The 17,115-nt window shown below is 41.2% G+C and overlaps 1 protein-coding gene across 1 annotated transcript in view; it reads right to left on the reverse strand.

Annotated features, from left to right (window-relative positions):
• LOC118513984 overlaps nucleotides 1-17,115 on the reverse strand; it is a 493,738-nt gene that overhangs the window by 243,220 nt on the left and 233,403 nt on the right. The window lies entirely within an intron of this gene.

The following is a 17,115-nucleotide window of genomic DNA, read 5'->3' on the forward strand; positions in this document are numbered from 1 at the left end:
GCGGCTGTAAAAAACCTCGCTGTTGCATCCAGCGGATGCCTTCGATGTTCTCCCTGAAAATAGAAGAGAGCAGTTCACTATTATATGCCGACATTGTAAAAATTGAAATGAATGATAAATTGACGTTAACGCCAAACACTGTTGATATTCGATGAAAAGGGGGGTGGGGTTAGGGGGGAGGAAGGTAAACTCGATTATCAGTTATCGATGCATTTGTTCAACGTTGGAGTTGCTCGAATATAACATTTCATGAAAAGATTACTAGTTTAAATGTTTTGTTAAGAATTGCCATAGGAATGTATTTTTTTTTAACGAAAAATTGGCGAAGAATAGAACAAATACAAATTTAAAAACAAATTATAATTTTTTTCATGCACGATAATTAGTACAGCAATGGGCTAAAGTCTGAATAGATGCCGGCTACTGTTTGCCTAGATGCCCCCCCCCCCCCCCCCCCCCCAACGATTCAGCGCCTGTATGGACAGGGCAGCTTTGACTGTATCGGCGTCACAGGCGGTGCCGGTTTGCATCCCCGAACAATTGGTTGATCCGAGATATAGGATCGTTCCACTTTTTTGCTGATCTGCAAGCAAAAAATAGAATCCAGATACATGCTGGATATCTCGCACGCGGAATGGGTGCAGCTATTCATGAAGTTTGTGCAGAACGAATAAAGCCGTACTGTATTTGACGGAATCGTTTTGTTCATCACCGTGTTCCGTCTTGGTCACTATCCATTGAGATTGTGAGTGTTATATATTCGATTAAACACATTAATGATAAATTTTCATCAAGAGGACAGCAGATCGAGATTCATCAATGTATGCTAGAGATCGCTTGACCAACAAAGAATGCTTGACCGCAGCTTGTTTACATTTCAGTCAAGTAAACGTCAACAAATTTTTTCATGATGTCCGACCGAGAAATCGCTATTCCGACACCTCCTCTCAACTCACTTTGGAATTATGTATGTAACATGAACTAGGACGAATGAATAAACAGTTACAAACGGAACGACGCCAAGACGGCACGGGTTTCACTTTACAACGAATTTTACCGCAATAATTTCACCAGTTTCGAGAATATTTCTCACATTTTTGGTCCTTCGAACCTTCCTTCGATTGTGGTAAAAGGAAGTGTAAGCTCTTCATCATCCTGCTATCAAGGGTGAATTTCGGTTCTATCGGGAAGGTGCAGTTTTTTACGTGACGCTTCGCACCATCGCTAGTTCGCCCCGCGATCAAGGGCATCGATCTGTTCCGCGGCATCGTTTCAATTTTCGCGCCATCGCTTTCGTTTATTCGTTTCTTTCGTGTGAAAATTACAAGGTGTAATTTACAATGGACAAGAAAATCAAGGCATTGCAAATGAAGAAGAGAGTGCAGTGTAAGGGCTCAACACGCTGGAACGTTTCCAAATGGAATTTGTACCCGATTTCGCAAGACAGATTCCGGAAGCATTGGAAGATTTGGAAAGGCACAAGGCAGGGTTCCTCAACACGATCGAGAAACTCGAAGAGATGGAGGAAACAGACGCAAGCTTTGAAATGTACCTAAAGGAGCGAAATGAAATCGAGTATCGTTTCCGGAAGTTGAAATTATTGCGAGAGAACCAGATTAAGGATGAAGGTACGCTGAACGACACGACGGGGTTGGCTTCCTCTACGCTGGTTTTTGGTCGGCCAAACGCGCCACATCTACGCTTGCCAAAGATCGAGCTGCCAACGTTTGATGGAGACCATACAAAATGGCTTTCCTTCAGAGATCGCTTCATAGCCATGATCGACGCGTCTGCAGAACTACCCCATCGCAAAACTTCAGTACTTGCTTTCATCGTTGACAGGTGACGCCGCTCTACCATTCGAGCACACCCCTTTAACATCCGATAACTATTCAGTTACGTGGGCGGCACTTCTAAAGCGGTACGACAATTCACGTCTGTTGATCCGTGAATATTATCGGAAATTGCACTACCTTCCGGGAGTGCAGTCGGTGTGCGTCGACAAGCTTACGCACCTAGTGGACGAGTTTACTCGTTTTGTCAGCGGGTTGGTGAAGCTGAATGAACCGGTTGAAGCATGGGACACGCCGCTTTCGAACATGCTGTTAATGAAAATGGATCGTGAAACATTGATGGCATGGGAAAAACATTCCGTGCATTTTACTAAAGACAAGTACAGTGATGTGATCGCCTTTGTGAAAGATCGGATTCAAATCCTGAAATCGACCAAAGATTTTGCTTGTGAGCAAGGAAATAGTGGACGAAAGGTGGCCGGCATTCATCGTCAGCCAATGCAAAAGAGGTTCATCGCAAATGTAGCAACATTGCTTGGATTGCTTGGATGACGCACTTACCTGCTCCTACTGCGATGGCCCTTATCACATCAAGTGCACCAGATTGCCCGAATCAATCATCCGTGAAGTGAAGCGTTCGCTAGCACTACATTGGAGCTGTGTGGGTTGCACAAGTGCATTGGTGAACCTGCGTAACAAGGCGATCAACGCAACAGGCATGCAGGTCGGTTTTCAGGCGGCCCTCACCGCCGCAGTCGACGTCATGAAATCTGCCTTGCTACCATCAGTTTTGCATGAGAGCCGCAACGGTTTTGCTGAACTTGCAGCGTCCCGTCCCCCAGCCCATAAACATTGCGACGAGCTGCATTCATATGGGCTCCCTAATGGAAAAAGGCGCAGATTCTTCCGGGACATCGGGGCGTCAACAGATGTTAAGATTGTTGACAAAGTCTCGACGCCCACCCGTGTCACCAACACCAATACCATTCATCAATGCGATTTTCCTGCACTACCACCGATAATTACAGGAACCGGCAATTCCTCATCATCACTTCCAACGGTGTCACAACTACCGAGAACGCACTACATGTGGCTACACCCGACTGGCTACATCCGTCACTGCAGACCAGGTGGTGGAGATGGTTAAATCACAGCTAGCCACTACGGATGTTATTGCCTTCAGTCTGCTCAAGGCTGGAACCTCCCTCGATTCAGTAAGTGCGTAATCGTTTAAAGTCCGGATTGCTGCATCTTTTCGGGACATTGCACTTACTGCTGACACTTGGCCGGCTGGGCTTGGTGTGCGTGAGTTTGTCTCACTTCCACAACGGGCGTCCCTTCGCCGCACTGACGTGGCATGCACTAACTCACATGCTCAGCAAGCATCGAACCACACCGACCGAAACATTTTCTCACCTGCTCCCGACATTCAGCACGCATCGAATCACCCCGACTCTCCTTCCTATATGAACTGCACTCTGACCCTCGCCTGCACCTATGATCACTTCAAGCGCAAGCCTGCACCAAACGACATTTAACAATTTTTTTACCGACTCAACCGGCACACAACAGGATCGTCAGTGACAGGTGTGCCTTCAGCATCAATCGAGAAGATCGCGACACTAATGGGGTTATTACACGACGGATTTTTCATCGGTGATTTTCTGTCAAAACGCGTTTGAATTCGTAATGCTGAGTTCAGATTTCGATCGCGCTGGTTTTTTTCTGTCAAAGTGAGGATTGTTTACATTTTGGAAGCGTTGTTTTGCCTCGCAATTTTCCTCCAATTTTTTCTAGTTTAGTTCATGCGATATATGAGTTTAATAAAATGAATATTGAAGACGATGTTTTGCTAATGCTAGGAGCGTAATTTGCTACACAAAGCGAAAGAAAGCCGCGATCAAAATGGGTAAAAACCATGTATTTAAAAAGAAGTTCCCTATCGCATATCAACATGATGGAAGAGCTGAGGCTGGAGCCGAAGGATAGGCTAAATTACGCCAGAATGGATGAGGAATCATACATGTGGCTTTTGGAGAAGGTCACACCGCTGATCGTGAAGGAAGACACGATTATTGGATCAGCTGTGTCACCACATGAGCGGCTCAGTGCTACACTGAGATTTATCATCAGCGGCAGCTCCTACCAGAGTGCCTCCGTTTTCAAAAAGCAATTTCGCTTTTCGTTCGGCCCGCAATTCTTCGTAACCAGCGGAACAGCGCGCGGTGACCGAAGAGAATGGAACAAGCACGAAAACAACGCCAGACTATATTGTTCCGTATATTTTCTTTGAAACATTTGAACAATCCTGCTTAGAAAGTGATGTGGGGCCAGTTTGAACCGAAAAATCTTTAACCGAATGTTTGTCTGACCAAAGCGCTGTCGGTCACGAAAAAGTATCCCTATCATAATGACATCGTCAGTCGGTGCCCGGTATGGTACGTTACGTGTTAATGATAAATATTTCATTCCATTTTAGAATAACGGACAATTCAAATGTAAAAGAATTCGGATGATGGCAATAAAGATCTGTGCAGCATATTGTGTTATTACACGGACAGCGGGCTTTTTTCTGTCAAACGCCCTATTTGACAGAAAATCACCAACCAAAAAAATCCTCGTGTAATAACCCCATAACACACTACTCTAGCTCTGTTGCAACTCGATACCTGTCAGACCGGCTTTAGGAAGCACACTACCACTCATTCACCTCGAAGTTCACGGTCACCGCAGCTCGGTGCCACAGGATCCGCATCTTAACCTTCCACCAACTATAAACAGACGAGCACATACCACAGCACAGATCCACAAGTCAACCAAGTCAAGTCACCAGCATAATGGTGATACTCAGAGGCCAAATACCATCAACAATGCACAGCTACCTCAGATAAAAACTATTTCGTTCTATTATCAGAACGTACGTGGCTTACGGACTAAATTGGACAGTTTGAGGTTTACCTTAAACGAGACAGACTTCGATGTGCTTATTCTGACCGAAACCTGGTTAGCGACAGTATTCCTACGGCATTGTTATCTGACGACTGCTTATCCATCTACCGTTGCGACAGATCGTCCGTTAATAGCACGAGAAATCGCGGTGGTGGTGTGTTAATTGCGTGCTCATCGTTGCTGCATTCTAAGTTGCTCACTACCACCTGTGTATCCTTGGAGCATGTACGGATCTGTTTTGAGCTCTCATGCACGTCGTTGTTTGTTGGCGCTTTCTACATCCCGCCTTTGCTTAGTAATGATCAGCGTACTATTGGCCTATTTCAAGACTGTGTTAGTGAGATCTTGGATCGTATGGGCCCCGCTGACAAAATTATCATCGCAGGGGATTTCAACCAACCCACTATCGAATGGTCGCTCTCCAATAACATGCCAGTTAACCTCTTTTCATCGTGCATATTCTTTGCTCCCCGCACCTCCACGGCTCCGAGTAACAACTTTATCAACACCATTGAATACTGTGGACTGCTTCAACTGAATTGTGTACCGAATGCTTCTAAACGTCAACTTGATCTTGTGCTGGCTCTCCCGGATACTGCTGTATCTTGCTCTGCTGTTATGCCGTGTGATAACCCTCTTGTTCCTGTACATGCTGTTGTAACGCCAAAATCTTCTGCTAGTCAGGTTAGTCACGTTACTGCTATTAGGGATTTGAATTTTAAAAAGACCGACTTTTGTAAGCTTAACGATCTTCTTTTAAATGTTGACTAGTCCTGCTTATCTATTTGTCCGTCTATAGATGAGGCCGCAAATTACTTTACTGACCAAGTCACATCTGCCCTCCGTCTATGTACCCCACGTTGTGCCCCCATTCCCAAACCCGCCTGGTCAGATAGAACTCTCAGGTTATTGAAACGGGATAAATCACGCCTTTTGCGTGCTTTTCGTCGCCACCCTTCGGCTTATTCTCAGCGATTGTATAAACTTGCCTCAACTGCTTATCGCATTTATAACAGAGCAAGATATCGTCTCTAGCTAGCGCGGCTTCAATTCCAATTCCACTCCAACCCCCGATCCTTCTGGTGCTTCGTAAATTCCCGGCGTAATTCCCAAGCTTTGTCTAAATTACTCACACTCGGTGACCGCAGTGCTTCTTCGCCTAGTGAAACTGCCAACCTTTTTGCCGAGCACCCTGCTTCGGTGTTTGCTACTCCCATATCCGACCAATCTTTGTTTGCTCAGAGTCTTGCAAACACGCCTAGTAATATTACTGATGTGTCATTCCCATCGATTAGCACCAGTCTTGTGTTATCGGCCTTGAATAAGCTTAAACCATCCTATTCTCCTGGACCAGATGGAATTCCCGCTTCCATTTTAAAGCGTTGCAACCCTGTTTTGGCTCCAGTTCTTGCCAAACTGTTTAACATTTCACTGCAATCGTCTACTTTTCCTGCGCTTTGGAAAATGAGTTGGCTTGTACCCATTTTTAAGAAAGGATCCCGTTCAATAGTGTTAAATTATCGTGGTGTTTCGTCTTTGTGTGCTAGTGCAAAACTTTTTGAATCGGTAATTTTTCCTGCGTTACTTACTCAGTGCAAACCACTGATTAGCTACGTCCAACATGGTTTTATGCCTGGTCGTTCGACTAATACAAACCTATTAACATTTGCCTCTTATGTTACCACTCAACTGGATTCCGGTTGCCATGTAGATGCCATCTACACCGACCTCCAGGCTGCTTTCGACCGTGTTTGTCATGGACTCCTACAAACTAAGTTGACTAAACTTGGGTTTTCCATTAGCGCTTCTGGCTGGATTGCGTCTTACCTATCTAACCGATCAGCTCGAGTTAAGATCGGACAAACGTTATCTTTGCCTGCACGTCTGGTGTGCCTCAGGGTAGTGTGCTGAGCCCTCTTCTCTTCCTTCTGTTTATTAACGATGTCTGTTCTATCCGTGCTGCAAACGGTCATCTGCTATTCGCGGATGATCTAAAATTCTTTCTTCCTATTCACAATCTTTCTGATTGCAACTCTCTGCAAAACTTTATTAATCCTCCCTCTTTCTGGTGCTCTGCAAACTTTCTTTTCCTCTATGTTTCCAAATGTTGTGTCATTTCCTTTTCTCGCTCACCTCTACCCATTATCGGTGACTATTTGATTGATGGATGCCCATTAAAGCGTGTCTCAGATGTTCGTGATCTGGGAGTATCTATTAACACTAAGATGCTCTTCACCGAGCATATTCTGGACATGGTGAACTCGGCCTTCAGAACACTGGGTTTGATCAGACGACTCTCCACTGAGTTATCTGATCCGGCTTGTTTGATGACCCTGTATTGTGGCCTTGTGCGCCCTATCCTTGAGTATGCGTGTGTTGTTTGGAACCCGTCTGGGGTGTCCCTTATAGCTCGAATTGAGAGGGAACAAAAAAATTTTAAGCGAGTTGCGTATAGGCGTTTGTTTGGCCGAGAATATTCTCTACCACCCTACTCAATCCGATGCCAATTTTTAAAATTGCACACGCTTGAATCGCGTCGCAAAGTGGCCCAGGCAGTGTTTGTTTCAGGATTACTACTTGGTGAAACGGACACTACATCCCTCCTCTCTCTTATCCCTCTCTATGCCCCTTCCCATTCCCTTCGTCCCCGCCCTATGTTGGCACTTCCTTCCCGTCGCACTCGCTATGGGATTGACGATCCTTTGATTGCTGCCATTCGCAGCTTTAACAATTCGGGTGACCTGTTCGAGTTCACTATGTCCTCTTCCTCGTTTTGTGCACGTCTATTTACGTCCCACGCCTTATAATGTTTGTTTATGTATGTTTACCCCTTTCCATTAATGTCTGTTCTGTTTTTTGTTGTTTTTATGTGTTTTCGGTTGGCAGATGTGATCATCTTTTAGGTGTAAAGGTTTAGTCTAGGATTAGTTTTTAAGCATTCCATTTTTGTAAAGCCCTCGAGGCAAACAAAATTTTAAAATATAATAATAATAATAATAAAACGATGATGTGAGCAAACACATAATATATTCATTTAACAGTATCAGTTCTGGAAAATGTGTAGCAAGAGGAATAACGCTATCGAATCAGGTTGTGGAGATACTCTAACAGGAAGTTGCAATAAAGATCGAGATGTTATGAATACAGGAACAAGCTTACATTTAACCGACCTATGTGGCACTTCAACCCTACTTGTGGGAACGTTACATTTAACTTTAAATATGTAAATATCGATTGATGAAAGCTGTATGTCTGCTAACACATTGTCGTTGTCGGACACTGCATGAAATAGTTCCTCACAAGACTCTAAAAGATCACCTATTATGACAAACGAACTATCATTAGATTTTTTTACCTCTATCAACTTAACAATATTCCTCTCTTTAGTCAAAAACCACCTGTTCTGAAACTGTGTGTGGAGGGAAAAATCTTCGCTAATAAAAAATCTACCGTTTGCTTTTAGTTGTGGATAGGATTGCACACGATCGTTACAGGCTTTGATGATGTGACCGCGCTCAATCAGTCGGCCAGCAACTTGTTCAATGGTCTTGGTCCCCGATTTTTCGTATTGTTTCGCGAACCTCAAATTATTTTCAAATTCGTAGGCAGAAAACGAATCCAGTGGTCCTAACTTAAAAACTTCTTCTGCAATATGCTGGATATTATACACATTGCTGATCAAGTTTGAGCGACCGTAATATTTCGCAAAGTGTCTGACGAATTCGTCCAGCATTATTTTTGCTACTGGCCAATGTCGCTGATGTTCTACTGATGAAAAGATTGTCAGTCCACAAAAATAGAATAAAAAATTATTGAAAGCTCCATCTTGCGAACAGAAATATTTCAATGAAACAACGCTTGTGTAGTGTAAAAATGTCCGATACTCGGCAGCTTTCCACAACGGCAATTTGTTTAGGGAACGTAGTCTTCGATGTATCTCGAAAGAAAGCCATATTTTTGTCATGTATGTAGATACTGCTTCCTTCCATCTAGGATACACGTGAACAAAACGCTCGAACAAATTGGATGTAAGCCCAACTAAAACTTTTTGGGTTATACCCTCATCGGCTAAGTGGAGCCTATCTGATACAAGAAAACTTTCGACCATATAAAAGCCATCGATGTCCTCTAGTGGGGTACGCCATTCTTCATGGTGGAGTCTCTGCTCTGCTGTCTCTAGTCTCTGCCTAAACCCAGCATCCGTTCGTGGTTCTGCGTTTATGGAATCGAATATCATTTTCCTGCTGTCGGGTCCAACCTCAATTGAAGTGCCTACACATGTGCATTTTAAGCATCCATGTTTGGCGTTGAAGCTCATGGCAGCTAGATACAACAATTAATATTTTGATTTAAATGATTTAAAATTAGTATTAAAATTAACCTACCTTTCAAAGCGGCCCGCATTGGCGAATCGACAATAAAGGCACGAAGTGAAAAGGAGATCTGCTTATCTCCAAACTTCAAACCTCTTCGCTGAAGATCATTTATTTCCTCAACTAGAGGTCTTAAAAATTCCTCCTAGCTACCCGGTTTTTTCGATCCTCCAAACGTTCCAACAATCATTGCTGGGTGCTTTAAAAGTTCAGCAATTCTTATTTGAATTGGCCAAAGCTGCTTCCGGGAACTTTTAAAGAGTGGAAGTCCATCAATAGAGACATCCACCGTAAATGCGTCTACTTCTGGAACAATGTTTCTGAAAATAGAAATATATTAGAAGCTTTCAAAATCCAAATTATCTTTTTCCGTTTTTGTATAGTCTTAACTGCATGAATCTTTTTCTGGTTATTAAATTCATGATAAATTGTTAGAATAATTCTTCTTCTTCTTCTTCTGTGGCACTACAACCTCGAGAGGTCTCGGCCTGCCATTTCTGGCTTTCTGTGACTTAATTTTACCCGTAGAAAAGTAGTCAGCCTTTCGTACGGGGAGGCGGTCTGGATGGAATTTGAACCCCGGCCCTGCCGTGTGAAGACCGGCGCAATAACAGATTGTTAGAATAATAATTTGTTAGAATAATTAACAAATTAAAAAAAGACTTGCTCAAAGTATGTTACAAGAACTTTTTCGATGCCATGATACCATAATTCCAGATCCAATCTGCGTTGGTGTTTTAAGAAGCGTTCGTTTTGTTTTAGGAACTTTGGCTTTGAAATATTTCCTTAAGATGGCAAGAAAACCTTCAATTAGGAAACGGGAAGCACGACCCTGTATCACTAGATGCACAAGTGCATCTTTCAAACTCAAATTTTGCATAAATGAGTACGGGTCCTTGGCATCAACAATTTCTTTAACCGGATCATCCATCTCATCGATTCCTTCATTGTTCTGGTCAGTAGTATCTGAAGGTGTTGCTGGATTTTGATGTACAGAACAATATCTTGTAAAAAGCGATTCAAGATCCTGTTGTAAAACTTCTGAAAATTACGATAGTTTGTAAATGATAATGAAAATTGAAAGCTTACATTAAGTTTATCTGTTAACTATGTACAAGAAGCATTTCTAAGTATTTTTTACTTACCCACTCCCAAATCCGGCCAAACAGAAGTCGAAACAGTTTCTAGCGTGATGTTTAATTCATCAACACTTCTTCCAGCTTCCTCCAGCAATCGATTTCGCTTTTTGTAGAAATTCTCTGTTTGCTTTGAACGCTTAGACATGATGATTTAGTCCGAAATAGTATAAAATTCAATAAAAAGGAACTAAAAACTGTAAAATAGCCAATCTTATCTCTCTGAATGTTGTTTTTATCAAACTGTCACAACACTGATACCAAATTATTATGCAAAGAAAAATCCACCGTGAAGCACGTAAAGAATACTTGCGAGTAGACAGTGAACATGAGCAAGACAATCAAGGCAGGAGGAGAGGTAACAAACAATCACACGACATAGCAGCTTATGGACCGCAGAGGTAGTTTGTATCATAGAGGTAGAGAGAAGAGCTTCAAAATTGAATGATTTGAGAGGGGTTCTCATATTATGCACCGCTGGGATCGACTCGACTGGGGGTGCGATAAGGATAACATTCGCACTCCCATCATCCGAGATATCTGCGACAGATTTGGTTTTTCTATTCTACACTCAGGAGAGGCAACTAGGATGCAGACACATCAAAGTAGAGCGAGTGCACTGGACTTGTCTCTATGTTCATCAGCAATGGGCCTGGATTTTAGTTGGAAGGTGATCCAGGACCCTATCGGCAAAGACCACTTGCCGATAGAAATTTCCTACATCAAGGGAGGATGTCCAGTAGAAGGAATCCCCGTTAAATGTGACTTAACGAGGAACATCGACTGGACGAGATACGGCGAATTAATAGCCGCTTCGCTTTCACTTGACTTGGAAGATTTGTCTCCTGTCAAGGAGTACGAAAAACTTGTTTCAATTATAAACAAGTGCGCCCTTGAGGCCCAAACGAGGACATTCCACCAAGCAAGGACATTTAAAAAACCTCCCACTCCTTGGTGGGACAAGGATTGCCAAGCGGCTTTTACCAAGAAGCGTGAGGCATTTAAAGTCTTCCGGGACACGGGCTCGAGGTCCTTATATGAGCAATATAAAGGACTGGAGAGAACGTGCAAAAACTTGTTGAAGGCGAAGAAAAAGGGTTATTGGCGTAGATACGTCTATAATCTAGACCCCGCCACTTCACTTAATTCGCTTTGGAGAATGGCTAGAAGGATGCGAAACAGCAACAACATCAATGAGAGCAAAAGCTTTTCTGGCGAGTGGCTGTATGAATTTGCCCACAAGCTTTGTCCCGATTTCGTTCCTGCGCAAAACTTCAAACAACATGCGCCTGGTAGTGACCCTAGGATGGATTCACCGTTCACAATGGTAGAGCTATCACTTGCTCTCCTATCAAGCAAAAATTCCTCCCTGGGTCTGGATCAGATTAGTAGCAAATTGCTTCAAAATCTGCCCGACATAGGGAGGAAACGTCTGTTAAGCATCTTCAACAATATGTTGGAGGTCAACAGCGTCCCGCAAGAGTGGAGAGAAGTGAAAGTTGTCACTATCTTGAAGCCTGGCAAACCGCCATCAAGACACGACTCGTGTCGGCCAATATCGTTACTGTCGTGTCTGAGGAAACTCCTTGAAAGGATGATTCTTTTCCGGCTAGAAGAATGGTTGGAATCGAACAACCTTCTCTCGAATACCCAGTTTGGTTTTCGTAAAGCCAGGGGTTCTAATGACTGCTTAGCACTTCTGGTTACAGAAATAGAGCTTGCTCGTGCACGAGTTACCGTATTCAACATCGGCAACATACAACATCATCAACAGTACTCGACGACGATGTAATCCAACACCGCCTCGACCATGGGACGATCAACATTTCGACGTCTCAGCATTCCGGCCGGCCAACGCTGCTCCGACCGTGAGACCAGCAACCCGACGCCGGAACATTCCTAACGTCTCCTTGGTGTGACCGTGACTTCCTCTCCTTCCATACCACTCCTATATCCATAACTGTAAACTTATAAACATAAAAATAATTATTAAGTCAGTCTTAATCGGACCCTCCAGCAAACAAGAGGCGAATAAAGCGGATCATCCCCAACATAAAAACATTTTTGAGTTTTAACTGGCGCCCGAATGGTGTTGTAACACCGTAGCAGCGATCACGGACAAGTCTCCCCGAAGGAAGAGAGGACCCCTAGTAGATCCCGTGAGGAACAAAACGGACAGCCCCAATCTCCGCACCGCAGCCACGTACAGGATCAACCCGAAAAGATGAGTCACGCTGTCGCCTTGATGTTGCTGTGAGTTATTTTTAAGTTATATTTTTATATAATTGTTGTTTATAATACCTATGAATTGTGATAGGAAAAGTATCGGAAAAAATTAGTGCTACGAACAGGTTTTGACAAAATATTATAAGTGGAATAATTTCTTACTCTCTCAACAAACAAGTGATAAGAAAGTTTTGTGCCAAAGTGTAAAGTGTAGGGACGTGTAATTTGAGTGAATTGCGTTTTTTTTTTTCATTGCGGTTTGTGGAAAATTTAGCACTGTGTGTATTGATTGTGATTTTTTTTTCTCAGTATTGACCTTTGTGTGTAATTTGTTTTTGTTTAAATTTGATTATTCAAAATTTTTCGGAAATTCAAAAGAACTGCAGTGTTTGATAGAAACAGAATGTTTCCAAATACAACCAACAATGAACCAGCCCATGCTGCTCAGATGTCGGAACAGCATCTAGCACCAAATGAATTTTTGGACATAGGCCGTGTTCCGGATTATGTTAGAGATTTACCGGTGTTTAATGGAAAAGCCAGTGACCTAACGCGTTGGATAATAGAAGTTGAGGAAATATTTCAAATGTACGAACGTGTGCCTAAGAACACAATACAGTATCATATTCTTCAAGGTACTGTTAGACGTAAAATTCAAGAAGAAGCTGCTGATGTGCTTAACTGCATTAATTGCATAGATGGTTCTTGGGAAACCATAAAGCAAACTCTATTGCTGTACTACAAAGACAAAAGAGATCTAAAGACATTAGATCATGAGTTGACGCTGATTTATAAGAGACAAAAAGAGTCTCTTAGCATTTATTTCAGCAGGGTAAACGAATTGCAAACTGCAATTATTATGCAGGTACATGCAGATAGTTAGTATAATAGGAATGCTCATGTACACATAAACTACTTTAGAGAAAAAACTCTAGATAGTTTAATTAGAGGGCTTGAGAAACCTCTTTGCTTTTTATTAAAAAATTACAACCCACCAAATTTGAATGCTGCCTACAATTATTGTCTGGAGTATGGCAATGCTAATATAAGGTCAGCACCTTTTAGGAACGAAAGAGCTCCTAATACAGTTCCTGTGCCGAGAGGTTTGTACGTACATCCTCCTGTTCAGCCACAAATGAACAACAGTTTTCAATATCAACACAGGAATAATAATAGTAACGGGTACAAATATTATCCGAGACAAAATGCTCCTATTCCAATGGAAGTAGACCCATCGATGAATTCAAGGGCCACAAAGAGTGGTTACAAACAAACGCTAAGCAAAAGACCCCGACCAGGATCGTCCCAGCAAAGGCATCCCAGTCAAGCGTACCCTATAGACGGTACACTGGAACAAGTGGAAATACATAAGTCATTAGAAAAAGAAGCTGGAACAACTAATTTTTTAGGATGGACCGCAAAATGGTAGCTCCATTTCTCCCCTACATCCTTTTGCGTACTACATCAGGGGAATACCCATTTTTAATTGACACTGGTGCAAATATTAATTTGATATGGAGGAAGTATTTTATGAACCAAACAAAAAATTAACATGCGTCACAAAAGTGACATGTTCGATAAATACAACGGACGAAAGACCAGTACATCAAAAAGTATATCCATATCCTGCAGCATATACGGAAGAAGTAAATCTACAAATTAGAAAACTTCTTCAAGATGGAATTATAAGACCATCTAGATCTGCATGGACATCACCAGTATGGATAGTCCCGAAAAAAAGTGGACCAACCGGTGAAAAGAAATTTAGAATGGTAACGGATTATAGAAAAATAAACGAAAAGACAATTAGCGAACGTTATCCGATGCCGGATATAACGTACATTTTAGACCAACTCAGAGGTCAGAAATATTTATCAACGCTGGATCTCGCTTCAGGATTTCATCAGATACCAATGAATCCTAAAGATATGGAGAAAACAGCATTTGCCGTAAACAATGGCAAATACGAATACACAAGGATGCCATTTGGACTGAAAAATGCACCGGCCATTTTTCAACGAGCATTAGATGATATACTTCGTGAACATATAGGACGAATATGTTATACATACATGGACGACGTAATTGTTTTTGGAAAAACAATAGACGATCATCTAACAAATTTACATATAATTCTGAATACACTGAATATAGCAAATTTAAAGGTTCAAATGGATAAATCAGAATTTATGCATCAAGAAATAGAATTCCTTGGTCACATTGTATCATGCGACGGAGTGAAACCAAATCCCCAGAAAATTCAAGTTATCAAAGAATACCCTGCACCTAAGAACATAAAAAGCCTTAGATCATTCCTTGGTCTAATGAGCTACTATAGAAGATTCATTCGTGATTTTGCTAAAATTGTAAAACCACTTACGAATCTATTGAGAGGAATTAAGAATCCGGCTTCAAGTAAAAAAGTTTCATTTTCCTCAGAGTAAATGGAATGTTTTGAAAAATTTAAAGCCATACTGTCATCATAGGATATCTTAATCTACCCCGATCACAACAATCCCTTTATACTAACCACAGATGCATCTGATTTTGCCATTGGAGCAGTATTATCACAAGGAGAAATTGGAAAAGATCGTCCAATACATTTTGCATCTCGCTCCTTGTCAAAAACAGAGGAAGCATATTCCGTAGCAGAGAAAGAAATGCTTGCTATTATATGGTCTTTAAAGACTTTGCGAAATTATTTATACGGTGCTAAATTTAAAATTGTTACCGATCATCAGCCTTTAACCTTTACATTGTCCGAAAAAAATACGAATGCCAAATTGAAGAGATGGAAAGCATTTCTCGAAGAACATGACTATGAAATAGTCTACAAACCTGGAAAAACAAATGTAGTCGCTGATGCATTGAGCAGAATTGTATGCTCTATGACGACAACGAAGCATTCAGCTGAAGAATCGGACACATTTTTCATACCTGCCACAGAAGCACCAATGAATGTTTTTCGTCACCAGGTATTTTTGGAAAAAGGAAAAAACAGCGTCATAGTAACGTACCCTTTTGAAAAATATAAAAGAGTATACGTAAAAATAAGGGATTTAAGCGATGAAACGATATTGCATTTTCTAAGATCGCATTTTGATCCATCGAAATTAAATGGATTACATACTAGTGAAGGAATTATGGGTCAAATACAAAATGTGTATAAGCAACACTACGGTCGACAAAATATACTAAAAATACGATTTTCCCAGAAAATATTAGAGGATATCGAAAGCCCTAGTGATCAAATGGAAGTAATAAACAAAGAGCATAGCTTAGCACACAGAGGTCTGGAGGAGAATAAGATGAAAATAATGAAAAAATATTATTTTCCAAACATGACATCTAAGATCAGAGGATATATAAAAGATTGTATGATTTGCAACGAGTGCAAATATAACAGCTCAACTATCAAATATCCTTTGCAAAGAACTCCAATACCTCAGTCTCCATTTGAAATTATGCACGTTGACATACTGTTTTTGGAGAATAATCATTTTTTAACATGTATTGACAAATTCTCTAAGTATGCTCAAGTCAAGCAAATAAATTCAAGAGCAACAGTAGACATTCTATCCATTTTGAAGGAGATAGTATTAAGACACAAACCACCAGATACATTGGTAATGGATGGCGAAAAGTCTTTGAATTCAGGCGATATGATGTGCTTTTTTAATAGCTACAACATTAAGCCATATATAACACCTACGGGTCGTAGTGAAATTAACGGCGCTATTGAACGTTTTCACTCCACATTGCTAGAGTTGTATCGTATAACCAAGCATGAAAATCCACAAAAAACACTTTTGGATTTAGTGAACCTTTCAGTTTTAAAATATAACAAATCAATACATTCTTGTACTAAATTTAGCCCATTTGAAATTATTACTCCCTCAAAGGACACGACCTCAATACTTGAACAAGTCTATAAAAATTTAAAAAAGAAATAAGATAAGGATATTGATTGGCACAATAAAAAGAGAAAGGAGGAAGTTATTCCACAAACAGCTAAAGTTTTTATGAAGACAAAAAGAAGGATTAAACATGCAAAGCCATTTAAAAAAATTGAGATTGCAAATATAAATAGATCAACAGTCACAACAAAAGAAGGAAGGAAGGTGCATAAAAATGATCTTAAAATTAAATCGTAAAAAAAACTATATTCACAAATTGATACCCAGCGTGATGGCACAAAATGTTACAATCAGTAGCCTGGAAAACATACCGATAATTGCATTCGATAGAGGAGAAGCCAGAGTAGCAACGGGAATGACAATTTACGTACATCATTTCGAAATAGGAGCCATTCAGAATGAGCTTCAGGTTTTTTTAAAAGAGTTTCATTCAATTGAAGAAACACAGTTTTTATATAGAACAGTTTTTTATAGAAGCTTTGTCAAAAACAACAACTAAGGTAGCTGTTAACAAGAACGAAATTTTATTACTGATACGCGTCCCTAAACTGGAATCAAGTTTATCGAAAAATACAGGTGTATGCGATTACGAATAGAAATAAGAAAGTTCATGTTCCCAATTCCCTTTACCTATCAATCACATCCCAAATGTTCACGGTGTCAACATTAGAAGACGACATCTACCTCGCAGAAAATATTGAGGAAGACAACTCAATGTGCA

The sequence above is a fragment of the Anopheles stephensi genome, chromosome X (assembly GCF_013141755.1).
Source record: "Anopheles stephensi strain Indian chromosome X, UCI_ANSTEP_V1.0, whole genome shotgun sequence".
Taxonomy (NCBI): Eukaryota; Metazoa; Arthropoda; class Insecta; order Diptera; family Culicidae; genus Anopheles; species Anopheles stephensi.